At 40.8% G+C, this 15,754-nt stretch overlaps 1 long non-coding RNA gene across 1 annotated transcript; it reads right to left on the reverse strand.

Moving 5' to 3' along the window:
* Positions 1–7,094: 7,094 nt before the first annotated feature.
* On the reverse strand, positions 7,095–15,071 carry LOC147504337 (uncharacterized). Its single transcript, XR_015193034.1, has 3 exons — positions 14,620–15,071; positions 14,364–14,534; positions 7,095–7,743 (listed from the first exon to the last, which is right to left on the reverse strand). It is a non-coding gene; the product is annotated as an uncharacterized LOC147504337 (long non-coding RNA).
* Positions 15,072–15,754: the final 683 nt, after the last annotated feature.

The following is a 15,754-nucleotide window of genomic DNA, read 5'->3' on the forward strand; positions in this document are numbered from 1 at the left end:
ATTTTTTGGAAGGGTTTCTCTCTTGAGTTGAGGTCGAGAAGAAATCCAATTCTTTGCAGACAGTTCCGAGTTTACACCTCATCTTGTTGCATATGCCCATCACGTGCATTATTATCTCACGCCTACTTGTCGTCACTATGTTTTCTAAACATTTCTAAAAATAAACAAATTAATTATTTGACTTATTGTGACTACGAAACCCATATAGTGACATTGTTATGGCGTCACAAATTTTCTGACGTCTATTTGGCGTCACAAAACAGAAAAAGCCCCTGTCACAAAAAAACTGTTATGGTGTAGTATTGAAGAATTCAGAACACTTAATATAAAATAATTTGAACACAAATAGAACATGTAACTAACCTATGTTAAAATCGAAATGCCTTTCTTGGGGCGTGGGCCAAGGTAAGTCTTGTTTGATTTTTTTTTTTTTTTTTTTGAAAGAATAACAAGAAGGCCTCTCAAAAATTTGAAATTTTACAATAGTTTGCTAAGATGTCTAGTAAGTAGCCTTTAAAATTTGAAAATAATTGGAGTTATGAAAGTCCTTCTCCTGCCCTGCAAAGTTTGTGAAATAGTTTTCGGACACAATACAAACAAGTGAATGGTTAACCAATCAAAATAGAGCCAAAAATATCCAAAATTTTACTGGAGGCTCCTGACAGATCATGCGTGTTCCTGTAAAACATTTAGAGCAATTGGAATTCTACAAACCTTTCTTATCAGCTGTTGTTCCAGAAATTAAGTGTTGCAAAACTGCAGAAACACGCTGGAAACAATCCACTAGTTAGGTGGTCAAAACAAATAAAAAACTCTTCATATTTTTACTGTAAACTCCTGACTTATAAAAGATACTCCTACAAAAGGTTTAGAATTTTTGGAACTGCCTAAGTAACCCTACTTGTCTGTTTTTCCATAAACTTACGGTTTGAAAGCTGAAATACAGTGGTGTAAATATTATAATAGTTCACTAGGTAAAACAACTAGGAAAAATCTGAAATAAATCCAATAAATCAACAATACCTTAAAGATTATTCCTAAAAAAATTTAAAAATTTCAAAAATTTTAAAATACCTTTGCCGTAGTATTCTTCATTGTGAGTCCGTAGTCTTAAGGGAGCGCAAGCGCGCTCTTAGTTTAAAACAGTGAATTTCAAGCTTTAACATGAATTGAAAATAAGATAAACAAGAATGAAAAATTAAAAGGGTGGGTGGGTAGAGAATGGGGATTGCCCCTTGGATTCAACCAATTGAATTCTTGTCCTAAATGAGTTTAAGATGGTAGCGGCATTTGATAACCCATAAAATAGGTGTTTTACCTACTCTTAACTAATTATGCTAAAAAATAAATAAAAACGTGGATTTATATTAGTTTGTTATCAAAGTTCTACTCTCGATTATCTTATAATAAAAGGGAGTCAATTTGTTCCACACCTAGTTTAAGTAGGCGTAATAATTTCTCTAAATTAACAATTCTATAATATCCGGTGAGAGCAATTATTTTAATAGAACTAATATGGCAAAAACTATGGTTTAATATATTGTAGTTTTTAAACTTAAACAATTGAATGCTAAAATTGAATATGATAAAAGAGATTAGGAGATTTGATTCCACCTTGATTAAATCTTAATATGCTAGCATAGATTTGTTGTAATCCTAATGTAGATGTTTTCACATAAAGGTAACGTTAGGTTTTTTTAATCCCTAATTATTCATAGCAATCTCTACCAACTAATAATTAGCATGTGAGGCAATTTAAACCTATTCTCATAGTGAATTAACTACCTTTTAAAGTATAATATTTTACTCCAACTTATTCTACACTAACACATCAAGTTTTCATCAAAGCTTCATCAAACCCCTCTAATGGAGGTTTAGCAAAGATTCATTAGACTATCATCAATAGAAGAATAAGAATAAGAATAAGACATAATTGAAACAATATAAATAACTTGGCTTTATTAATGGTGTTTACGATAATAAAACAATAACTAGGGGGGTTTAACTAAAGAAGAAAACTACTTTATTCTCTAAGTTATTAACTAAAAGGTTCTATATCTAAGTAATTAGGAGAGACTTAGAGTTTTGCCTTAGTCCTCTTTATATAGGAGAGGGGCTAGGTTTGCAATTTCGTACACATGGCTTTGGAGCTATGTTTTGGGCCATTAAATCAAGCCCAAAACCTAATTACTTAAGTCCAAAAAGGGTTTCTCTATTGGAAATTACTGCAACTGCCTTTTCGTCCCTTTTTATTCCTCTGATTGGATCAAAGCCTAGACCATTAGAAATCTCTTTCCGAGTTGGTCGTTTTGACATATAGTAAGCCTAATTCCAAGGTCTGAGTCCAACGATACGGCTTCCATGGAAGTTCATTGACTTTTATGCTCTATTACGCCCGTTGACTTTGACTTTTCAACTTTTTGGGATTTAAAAGGTTTTTCTCCTTAAAACTTGGGCTTTAAACATATAACTTCTTAGCAACCAACATTTGTTCATTTCTCTTGCAAAAGTGACATATTTCTTCACATATTTGACTCTAATACCTGAAATACACAAAAGCACGTAAAGATCTAACTCTTATTTATTATACACATAATTGAATTCCGAATGTAATATTATTAAAGGGTTAAAACTATAGTTTTGGGCTCTTATCGATCATGAACTTTTATCATTTATGAACATATATAAGCGGATACAATCGGATACCACTTGCGAAAAAGACCGGGAAAAAGCCATTCATAACCCGAACAAGGAACATTCTCGCTACAACGACTACCGTTCGGCTTGAAGAACACCGTGCGACCTACGAGAGACTTGTCACGAAAATGTTCAAAGACTTGTTTGGCGACACTATGGAAGTCTACATAGATGACATGGTAGTCAAAGCCAAAAGGTCGGCGATCACATTTCTCACCGCAAAGAAGCCTTTGAAAGATTGCGCCAAAACAAGATGAAGCTCAACCCAACAAAGTGTGCCTCATTTCACAAAGACGCGTTGAAGCAAATCCGGAACAAATCACGAGCTCTCACCGAAAACCCGAACCAACTTCCAAACAACAAATTCACAAACTATCACCGCATGGTTTTGACCTTCAACAGATTCATTTCACGTGCATCGACAAATGCAAACCGTTCTGCGCAAATACTAAAGAAGGGCTAACATTCACATGCACGGACCGAGATGCCACAAAGCATTCAACGACCTGAAGGCTTACCTATCAACTCCACCCGTCCTATCTAAACCAAATGAAGGAGAAACATTGGGGTTTTACCTTGCGACTACTGATTTTACCTTCAGCTCGATCCTCTTTCGCAAAAGTGAGGGAATCGAAAAACTAGTCTATTTCACCAACAAGACATTGGTAGATTCAGAAAAGCATTACTCTCCAATTGAGAAAACAATGTAATATTTGTTATACTCTGCTCACAAGTTTCGACCATACTTCCAGGCTCATGACATCAAGGTTTTAACAGATGTACCTATCAAGCAGGTCTTGAGTTCTACCAACAAAACAGCCCGCATGGCTAAATGGGCTAAAGAACTCAGAGAACATCACATCGAATTTTTTCCTAGAACGTCTCGCAAAGGTCAAGTCATTGCCGACTTCCTTGCTGACTTCCCCGTCAAAAATATCAACTAGGAACCCGAGCCCATTACTTCACTCCATCAACCAACCACCCCAGACACATGACACCTCTACGTAGATGGAGCTTGCAACAACAACAGTAGTGGACTGGGGGCTGTGTTAACTTCACCAGAAGGAACCCATCTATAAAAGTTAATTAAGATCGATTTCACAACATCCAACAACGAATGCGAATATGAAGGCGTTAATCCGCAGGGCCTCCGCGATGGCACAACAATTACAAGTCCAAAAGCTCAAAGTTTATAGTGACTGCAACTAATCGTCAAACAAATCACCAAAGAGTATGTGATAAATAGAGCAAACTTGGCCAAGTACACTCAAGTCGTCAATGATATCATCATTCATTCACAACATTCTCCTTAGAATACATTCCCCGAGAGGATAACAAACATCTGGATAGCCCCGCTTTCTTAGCCTCAAAAATCCAAGATGCATGTCCCCAAGGTTTACATTGACATCCTAGAGAGGCCGCCTACCAACATGAAAGTGTCAATGACCCCACATACTTCCAAAATTTCATCATCCGAAGAAGAGATCACTCAATCTTGGATAGGCCCATTTCTGAAATTTATCTTACATGGCGAGCTCCCGCCAGAGGCAAAGAATGCTCGTGCCATACAATTTTGAGCTCCTAGATACATCGTGATCAACGGATGATTGTTTTGTAAATCCGCAGGATGACCCCACCTAAGGTGCATAACTCCACGTGAAGGCTAACTCATCTTCGATGAAATTCACAAAGGCGAATGTGGCAACCATACATGAGCAAGATCTTTGGCTCATAAAGCAGTCGCCTATGGGTATTATTGGCCAGGCATGCACATCGAGGCCAAGAAGTATGTTCTCAAATGCCACCAATATCAAACATTTGGCCACAACCACCTAAGTCCAGCATGGGAGTTGATCAACATAGTCAGCCCGTGGCATTTTCATATGTGGGGGCTAGGCATCATGGAACCATTTATCCCACAAAAGAAAACAAGACTCAAATAGGTCCTTGCAGCAATAGATTACTTCACCAAATGGGTTGAGGCAATCCCACTTTTTCAAGTCAAGGAAGTCCACGTCATCAACTTCATATGGACCCGATATCATCACAAGATTTGAATTACCCCACACCCTCATCATGGACAATGGAACCCAATTTGCGGCACACAACTCGAGGGCATTCCTACAAAAGGGCACATCACTCAAGTATTTTCTACACCTAGATATGCACAAAGCAATGGCCAGGCGGAGGCCACAAACAAATCCATCAAAGAAAACCTCCAAATGAAGTTGGAGAGCAAGAGAAAAAGCAATGGCGAACAACTTCGAGAACATCTTATAGGCATACTGAACAACAACCGGAGCCCGATTACCAGCGAAGTCTCCTTTCACACTTTGCTTTGGAACAAAAGCAATCATACCATCGGAACTTACAATCCACAACCACACATTAAAGGCATCGCCGAATCGGGGAGAAAATGACAACATCTTAGCCAAAAAGAAGTCGACCTCCTAGAAGAGGCGAAGGGAAACTGCTGCAATATCCCTAGCTTGGTACCACTAAACCATCCAACAATCTTACAACAAGAAGGTTAGTCCCAAGATCTTTCCAAGTTTGGCGACCTAGTCCTCAAAAGACCTTAGCACCGGCTAAAGCGACCCAACGATGGGAAAGACCATACATAGTGCATAGAGTTGTTGGAAATGGAGCTTACTGGATCAAAACTCAGCTCGGTGATGTGCTTCCCCGACCTTGGAATGTAGCTATACTTAAGCGCTTTTACCAATAATTTTTTCCCTAAATATATCAATCAATATGAATAAAATTTCATCAGCATTTCGTATATAAGTGTTTTCCTTGCATTACATGAGTACCACGATCTTGCACTTTCGCTACCCGATCTAGGATATCAAAGTAACCGACCTAGCACCAATGCGGGGTTTAAGCCTGACTCAACTATAATTACCCGCATGAAGGTTAATTATCAATCAAATTCAACCCCAAAAGGACCATAAATCAACTTAACACCAACGCCAAGTTAAGAACGATTCAACTATAATTACCACGCAAAAGGCTAATTATCAGGTCAAATACAATCCAAGGTACCCCCAAAGGACCACAAGTCAACTTAAAGCATTTGAAAGGGTTAAGTTTGACTCAACTATAATTACTACTCAAAGGCTAATTATCGGTCGACAATCAATAAGAAGTTCCCCCAAAAGGAACCACTTAATCAATCCATACACACCTAAGGACCGCGAAGAAACCTAGGTGCCAACTTCTGTAGCATCTATCGGTCGTGCAAAAATACTTCTACGACCTAAAAGCATCAGGCGATCTACCAAAATATGACAGGTCGTCGAGTCTAATACTATGCAACACAGGTCGTCAAATAACAAAACAAAAAGCAAGGGAAGCAATCACATTCGTACAAAATTCACAGACAATCTCATTTCAAAACAAGTAAGTAATTTAAATATTTTTATTTACTACAAATTCGGTTAGATACTAGAGGCCCCCAAGTTATCATGGCAAAATGACCTCAGCATCCCCATCAAAACTAGAAGTTATCAGTATCAACAATAAAAGAAAATATAGTTCAAAGACTTCATCTATCATCAATCACATCATAAGAAAAAAAATCAGTTGACACGAGGCAAATTCTCCACATTCAAGGGGTCCAGTTGGCAGCCCTCTTCACCAACAGAGCCACTAGCGAGATCACCACTTGCATTAAACACTTGGCAACATTTTTCATTGGCTAGACGGCTAGAGCAACACTTCGTCGGTTGGTAGATCGGATCGTCTACTAGCATCTATAACAATACTTTCTACGATTCTTTATTCTGACCCACTTTCAACGCGGACCTTTTGAGGGTTTGTACTTACATTCTAGTTCCATGTAATCATCCACTATAACATAGACATCACCACTCTACGGATCGACCGGGTTGTTGTATTCATTCCGAGCTCGTTCAATGCGGCTGCGATTGTTTGCTCTCCGGCAATCGAATGTGCTACCTCCACTCTTGAAGCGTAAAGAGATGGGTACAGTAATAAGGTCACTTTCCCCAAACCAAATCCCCTCGACTGAGCCCTTAGCCCCACCACTTCAAAATTGTTCAACCTCTTGCCCGCGGTAACAACTTGTCATAAGCCTCCTTGGCAACCTTCATCTCCTTTTCTTGTGCAGTCGAGGAGATAGTTGCCATCTCTCTCACTTCCTATACATCGCCAAAACCCGAGATAACAAAGTAAGTCATAAAGCATAATACAAATAGTAGGTGGGAGATAAACTTACAAAACAAATGAAATGATCCATGTCTTCGGGTTAAGCCTCCTAATCCTTCCCATCTCCGGTGATGCCTATCTCCATCTAGGGCAATACTCTCCAAAGATCCATTCGCGACCGGTGAAGACTTGAAACTACGATCCCTATTCTTCTTCACCCGGCCGCGTCAACCCACTCACTAGGTCATAATAGGTAACCGTCTTTATCTAGAACGTTAGACTCCCTAGCCTTATCACCTTGGAAAGCACTTCCAGACCCTCTACACTTCTGGATAATAGTCTCAGCATCACTAGCCTTCTTCTTACCCTTACCATCTGCCACAACAACATCAGCCGCCAACTCCTTCAAATCCATTCTTTTCAGAGGATCCCGATTTGATGCAGAACGTCCACCCCTAGTAGCAGGTCATTCTTCACTCTCAGCCTCAGGTCGCATTCTCTTAGCCCGATCTGGCTTACCACCTTCAGTTTGTCTCTTCAACATAGGCTTCCGAACTGAAAAAATACCCTCACCTCCCTCCCCAGCTTGTCTAGACACATCACGACTCCTAGCAGCACGACAACCTTTTGGACTCCTTCCCCTAGCATTTGACCCTTCATCTCTCTCCATTTTAGTAGCTGAATCTGAATCAGAATCAACACAAATCAACCGATAAGCCCTCTTCTTTTGCTCAGCCTTCTTCAAGTTTATCTTCACACCACCTCGTCTTTTGAAGTAGTGTGCAACCTCCTCCAACAAGGACACTTTTTCTTCCCAACTTAGCCTTGCAAACTCTTCAATAGCCCCCGTAGAAGTACGACCATGAATTATGACCTCTGCAAAACAAACAAATATATGTCAGAACGTAATCATATCAACTCATAACCAAAACAAATGACCTACACAAGTAAACAACCTACACATGAAAACAACCCACATAGATAACGACCTACCATCACTCCTCACACAACGACTCTCCAAAACACATCCAGGAGGACAATAACTCCCCACAATCAATAGAGGTCTATGCCACCGTTCCTCCTTACTTACACCAACAATCACCAATGATTTACCCCTCATCACTTGTAAACCAAAGTTCATAGCAGAAGATATTTTCACAGTAAAATGCTCTAGCATGTCAGACAAACAAATATTGTAACCCCTCTGTCTCAACAAATCCAGAACATGAAACACCCTCTAACTATTACCCACAAATTGCAAAGGTGCCTTCCCACAAAAGTTCAGAACATACAAGGTCAGACGTGAGAACAACAACTTAACCTCAACCCCGCCTTCAGTTGGCCATACGTAATTACAACCCCACCATCTCGAGGAACATAATCGAACCAAAAGCGTTCTTCTCACCACTTTCGGTGGTATATCATCGGTCGAACTCTTAATCCCAAACTCCCTTCTTAAATCCCCAAAATTATCAAACACCAACCAAGATACCACCTCCTCAGTCATCGTCTCCAATGAGGAAAACGATGACGTCTCACGTCTCCAATGAGGAAGACGATGACGTCTCATCTTCACTACAACCCCTAACGACACCATTGTCACCACTTCTTTTCATTTCTCTCAATTCAAACATCCCTACCTCACCACTAATACTTTCAGAAGTAATAGACATCGAATTTTTCTATAAACAAAATCAAAATCATAGACAAGAAAAAAAAAAAAAAGAAAAAGCACGCACCTGTTTTGGAGAAGAATAAGAAGATGGTTAGTTTAAGTTTTTTCTTTCTTCACAACTGATGGCAACTGAAAAGTCTTGGAAAACGAACCAACTAATAACTGCACAAAACCCAAAAGAAAAGTTGGCGTACCCAAAAACCCAAAATCACTACATATACTGACCACGCCAACAAAAGCGGCGTGACTTGGGCACACAAATCAGAAATTCCTTTTTCCCGCATAATTTCCAAAATTTTCGATTTTCAAAAGCCCACCAGCTATGCGATACGTGTTTACTGTTTCAACTTTATTCTTTTCAAACCGTCTCATCCTAACGAGTCAAACAGCCTGTAAAGAATAAAGAGGGTTGTGTAAGTACCCTCTGTTCTCAGACGTTCACTACATCACACATGTCTAACCTATCAGGTCGTATCCTCATACCTCGTACTACGCCACAAAGACGTAATCATGACCCAAACTCAAGTCGTCCCAAATATTAGATCTGACCATACATGGAAACAAATGATCTACCAAGATCCTAAAGCTCGGTCAATGCACCAATGAATAAGACATTTACTTTGTAACGGCCGAGTAATGATGGATCATCAAGATAGCACAAAATATGGATCTACACTTGATAACGGCCTTGAAGCAAATAATGAAGGTCACTCGAACATCTATAAGTAGAGAGATGAACTACGTGAAAGCTTGATTCAAGTTCACCCAAAAACTTGATCGTGAGGCAACTCTTATCTCAAGAAAGAGTCGCAGTCATTTCCTACCAACCTCAACATCAAGTTGTAGATACAAATCCACACCTCTACAAAAGAAAAATGATGAGTGATTCAATCATTCGATTCAAGAAAGAACTGAAAGATTCAAAGATCTATATGGTACAATCAATACAATTAATGTTCTAGATACAAAGATTTGGGATAAGGTTATTAATGAAGAAATGTAATAGGCCGCAATCTGCCATAAGAATAAGTTAATAACCAATTAAGCTATATCTTCAATTCGTTAATGAGATTGTAAACTTAAAGAAGTTTGCTGATGGATAAACCAATGACAGACAAAAGTTGTGATGCATATGACAAATCTCCTCAATTGTAAGTTTATAATCACCACTGTAAGAGAATGCGTTGATGGGTTCCACCTTTTTCATTGTTTGGGCTCCACCTTTGACATCTTGTGCTGTACCATTGAGCCCCCCCATCTTACAAAAGTGACAACCTAAATTTGGAAGTTAGAATCATCCCATTGAGATCTACTGCAGAATCCAAGTTCGCTCTCTTTTCGGTTTATCCTTAACAAACCCGTCAAGTAACCACTCCCTGCATTTAGCTCTTCAATGGGAAAACTTTCTTGTTCTGAGATCACCTTGAGTAGGTTCAGTGAAGAGATCTGAAAACACAAGTATCACATTACATCATATCAACCAGCTAAGAGAAATGTTAAGCTAGTAAGTAGAAAGATTGATAGTGGGATGTGACGTACTCAAGGTTTTTGTCAACCTTTAACATCATTTGGTATATTATAATCTCAATCAAGCTTCGAGTATATGAAGAGTACTCTGGGCTCCTAGTGAAGGCTCATGGAGTGCATATATGTTGGTTAAGACTCAACAAAATCCAAAAAAATATGGGTTAAATGCCCCCTCCCCCAATTAGGTATCCCCTACAAAAAAATAAAATAAAAATCAAATTGAGTTGACAGTTATGTTTTGTGTGAATTTGGAAGAGACCCTAATTTCCCTAGGGGAAATCCTAATTGGCCTCATCTAGTGGGGTAATGCTACTTAACCCAAAAATATTGTATTTCCGGCCTCTACGTTCTCAAACTTGAGTGCAATAACATTCCCCCGTGGAAGATAATACATTCTCTACGGACTCTACCAGTTTTCAAATTATTTGAGTCTTGATATGGAAACTAGTGGCTGTTTTGGCGAGTAAAATCCAATAAGATTTGTGAATCATGCAACAAAATAGACATTGCAAAAAGCGGCAATTCAAGAAGTAACAATAGTAACAACCAAATGCATTTTCTCCCTGTACAATTAGTTGACAAATCAAACTCAGAGCTTCATAAGGGTGGAAAACATACTGTGAGGGAGTAATATTCACATCTAATGAATATTAGACACGTGTCCAGCATAAACAGAAGTACCACACCGACCTCATGTCAACGTCCTCAAAGCTTGCTTCATAAGCAGCTCGCCTCATGTAGGTGGTCTACTTCAGCTCGCTCCAGGATAACGCAGGTCAAACAGACGATCTCACGCAGAACGCCTCGACTTATGACATCATCTCTTATCCATATGGGATCATTACCAAAGGTGTACTTTCACAAACCACTGCCGCAAGCTACTTGTCCAGACTGCCACTACCTATGAAGACAGTTTTCACATGCTCTCCTGATCTCCACCCCACGTTTGTGATACCCTTTACACGTGGTGGGCAAGGATACACTCTCAACATCTATAAATACCACCTACATGAACTCGTCGGACGATTTCTTCGGCTCCCTCACAAAATCGAGAAGAAGATCGTGGGCGGTTAAACAAATCAACGAACTCGGTCTTATCAATATCCAATCCCCTTCCTCTTCCACCCGTATATGTAAGGGGAAAACACGCATTTACATTGGCGCCGTCTGTGGTCTCGATTACTTGAGAAACCACTTTCACACAACTCAAAAACTCAAAAACTCACAAACTCAAAAACCAATAGTCCTCAAGCCCACGAAGCATGGAAAGCCTCGAAGCTCAAGTCTAGAGTCTAGTCGGTCACCTAGGCATAATGAACGGGCACATTACCCTGCTCCAGCAAGAAAAGTCTCCAAATTAATAGTTTTTTTTTTTTTTTTTTCTAATTTCTTTTGGATATTAGTTCGATCTAGTGCAGGTCAATCAAGCTCCATGCACACAAGGGGCTAGCCACGACCATTTCGGTAGGGGCTAGTCATTATCATCTCAATAGGCTCAATTCGGTTATTATGATCCATGCATCTCCAAAATTACTACTATTAGTTCGTACTAACTCTTTGGTGCTAGCTCGCATTTTTATTTTTACAGGTTAATGAAGCTCCAAAACTAGGGCTAACTATAGTCACGCCAATTCAAGGCTAGCTATTGACGATGATCTCCAAAGCAAGATGCCCACGGACTCACTCGGGTCACAACACCCAGCTGAATATAACGCTCATTCGAGCTCAAACGCTACATAGCGTCACCACTTCTCTCCTGTTGTCAAGACCCCAAAGGTCGCACCAACTCCTGTTGCCAAGATCTCCATCCTCCTGGCCGAGAAACAATCACTTGAGACCGACCGCTCGAGGTCGCTTCATCTTCTACGCTTCAAAGACGAGGAAACCACTCACAACTCATTCTCTACAGAACAAAACACTCTTAGGAGTTCAAACGTGCTCAAGCACAGAACGCTCTCAGGAGCTTACAGGCTCATAGCCTCTCCGAGTCTCGCTAGTTGAGGACCTATACTCCTAGGATCAACTCCGCGAGAACGCCCTACCGAAGCAAAGCCTCGGGGGCTACATACGCTCTCCAGCGAATCAAAGCGCCCCGGCCGAGCAACACGCCCTCAGGGGCTACATACGCTCTCGCGAAAGCGTAACGCCTCCGGTAGTAGCCCTACCGGGGGCTACATACGCTCTCCGAGCGAAAAAAGCGCCCGGCGACCGCCCTCAGGGGCTACATATGCTCTCCGCGAGCAAAGCGCTCCCAGCGAGCAGCACGCCCTCAGGGGCTACATACGCTCTCCGTGAGCCATACGCTTTCTTAAGCTAACACGCCCGGCGAAGCGACATACCGGGGGCTACATACGCTCTCCGTGAGCAAAGTGCTCCCGGTGAAGCAAAGACGCTCGGGGGCTATATATGCTCTCCAGCAAAGCTCGGCCGGCGGCCAAAGACCTCAAAGGGCTACATACGCTCTTCGAGCAAAAAGCACTCCGTGGCGGCCGCCCTTTGGGGCTACACTCTCCCTCATGAAAAAAGCGGCTCCCGCCGAAAGCCGCGCCTTTTGGGGCTACATAAGCTCTCCGCGAGCAGAATGCTCTCAGGAGCTTACAGGCTCATAGCCTCTCCGAGTCTCGCTAGTTGAGGACCTATACTCCTAGGATCAACTCTGCGAGAACGCCCCGGCGAAAGCAACACCGGGGGCTAAATCACCTCCGCAGCGTAACGTTCGAGGAGCTTACAGGCTCATAGCCTCTCCAAATCTCGCTAAGTTGAAGACTATACTTCTAGGATCAACTCAGTGAGAATACTCTCCGTGAGCAATACGCTTTCATAAGCTAACATGCTCTCCGTGAACAGCACGCTCTCCTGAGCTTACAGGCTCTATAGCCTCTCCAATTCTCGCTAGTTGAGGACCCACATATCTGGGATTAACTCAGTGAGAACGCTCTCCGAGCAGAACGCTTCCACAAGCGCTACAAGGTCCCTTGACCTACGCTCTCCGCGAGCAGAATGCTTCCATAAGCGCTACAAGGTCCCTTGACCTACTGGAGCAACACACTTACATACGCTAGAAATCGAACACTTTCGAGCTCTCTAAGGGTCCCTCGACCTACGGCTCAACTCAAGGTAAAACGCTCTCTACGAGCCAACCATTTATTCAACTAAAAACTCTCTTCTCCAAAGACCATATGTTTTCAGTAGCTCCAAGGCTACTTAACTCGCTACAAGACTCTCAAAAGTTATGCTAAACACGTGCCAATCACGCGTGTTTGCTTCAATCCACCACCGGTTGCTATATAATACGGAACGATCTCTCCAAAGACGGTGAATATTTCTATTCACATTTGTTCGCCTCCTCCTCATATGCTAAACCGTGGCACCATTCTTTCTCGGCCAGATCACTTCTCGGTATAAAGCGACCCATCTTGAAGGGGTCGTGTGAGGGAGTAATATTCACATCTAATGAATATTAGACACGTGTCCAAAGATAAACGAGAAGTACCACACCGACCTCATGTCAACGTCCTCAAAGCTTGCTTCATAAGGCTTCGCCTCATGTAGGTGGTCTACTTCACTTCGTTCTAGGATAACGCGGGTCAAACAGGACGATCTCACGCGAGCGCCGCCGACTTATGACATCATCTCTTATCCATATCGCGATCATTACCAAAGGTGTACTTTCACAAACCATCACCGCTAAGCTACTTGTCCACTCCACATCATCACAGCAAACCTATGAAGACAGTTTTCACATGCTCTCCTGATCTCCACCCCACGTTTGTGATACCCTTTACACGTGGTGGGCAAGGATACACTCTCAACATCTATAAATACCACCTACATGAACTACGTCAGACCTGATTCTTCGCTCCCTCACAAAATCGAGAGCAAGATCGTGGCGGTTAAACTCATCAACGAACTCGGTCTTATCAATATCCAATCCCCTTCCTCTTCCACCCGTATATGTAAGGGAAAAACACGCCTTTACACATACGAAAATATTTAGTTTTTAAGCTTATAAATGTCACATAGAGCTACAACTTATTTGATAATTGTGTATTTAATCACCTTTGGTGATAGACGTCTGTGATTAGCTATGATATTAGAGTACACAGGATAATATCCTGACATCACAAGATGCTGTAAGTGGTAAGGCTGTGATGGAAGAACTAACAAATTTATCACACACACTCGATATTTCGTTAACGGCTTTGAGATGAGGCCATGAGGGTAAGGTAATCCTAACAATTTAACACATCTAAAAATCAAAGACATATTGATATCTAACAAACAGTAGTCTTACCGTTAATCGACAGAGAAATCGTTCGTGAGTGCTCAGTCCTGACATATCTACCAGACCAGCCTCTTCAAGAGACAAGAAACTTTTCCTTTCGTTATTTCCTTCTCCTTGAGATACTTTCACCACAAAAAGCTTTCTATTCACAACCCTTCTTCCTGTGAAGGTACATATTTTCTTTCCAATGTATACTCAGAATAAGCTTACACCAACTATATAAAGAGCAAAATAAAAGTAGGAGCAGAGTTCAATTGGCATATACCTTGATGAAGTGGTTGATGAGTTTGCTGCTTTTGAAGCTTCAATAATGGATGGATAACTATTGGTGAATGTAGATGGAATTTACAGGGCTTTAGTGAAAGCATGTTTTAGACTGTGGCCTTCGTTTGGAGGGAGAAGAGAAGAGAGATTATGAGGGGTGTATGGCTGTTTGGAAGCTTCCAAGTTTTAGAGGAGATAATGCTTGATATCTCTAGACAGGAAAAGCTAAGGTGGTTGTTTTTGTTTAGTTACTAAGAAGGCTACGTTCCTTGCTGAATAGGACCAAAAACAAACAAGCAAAGGCCACAAAACAACCAGCACACTCCTTGCTGTACTAGACACTAGACAGTCTAACAAAACTAACACCATCACCTCCTTATCCATTCCCTAATCCCAATTAATTTTGGGCCATACCAAGTAATGATAATGCTAGCAGCTGATATAGTTGATAAACTGAGAAAGAGTCCTATATAAAAAGTGCACAGAGCAGGACACGCTTGAGCCATTTTGGTACTGAGGCTGAGTCCAATGGCTCCCTATCCCCATACAAGGGGAGTCACTTCCGGTGGTTTTTATTCTCTATCTCCAAATTACTCTTTCCATATAATGAGCAATTGGTTTTTACTCTATCTCCAAATTACTCTTCATATATAATGAGCAATTTAGAGAATACAGAGTACGTTTGACGCAAGTTGGTTTGGCATAAAATAAAATTATTCTTCATTTGGCGCTAATTGATCTGGCGAATATATTTTTTTTTTTTTTGTTGTGGCCAGATGAAAGATGAAGTGGGGTAGAAACCGTAGAATTATAGGGATCTCATTCTACGCCATATGAATTGACTTAATATTGCTGCAACCATTGGACACAATATTCAATTTTGTATCTGTAAAACACTTTTTTTATGGGATACAGATGCAGAGTCCAAAACCATGGAATCAGCCAAACCAGTGGCAAGCAAATTTTGTCCTCTAAAATTATGTAGACTCAAATATTCTCATACATGGGGATTTCGAGCTTAAGGGTAGAAAACTCGAACCAGTAACAGTCTTCTTGTTTGTTTTTCAACTACCCTCGCCATATATATATATATATATATATATATATACTGTTTAAAAGAAAACAACAACAAAAAA

Source organism: Coptis chinensis, chromosome 4 (genome assembly GCF_015680905.1).
Source record: "Coptis chinensis isolate HL-2020 chromosome 4, ASM1568090v1, whole genome shotgun sequence".
Classification (NCBI taxonomy): domain Eukaryota; kingdom Viridiplantae; phylum Streptophyta; class Magnoliopsida; order Ranunculales; family Ranunculaceae; genus Coptis; species Coptis chinensis.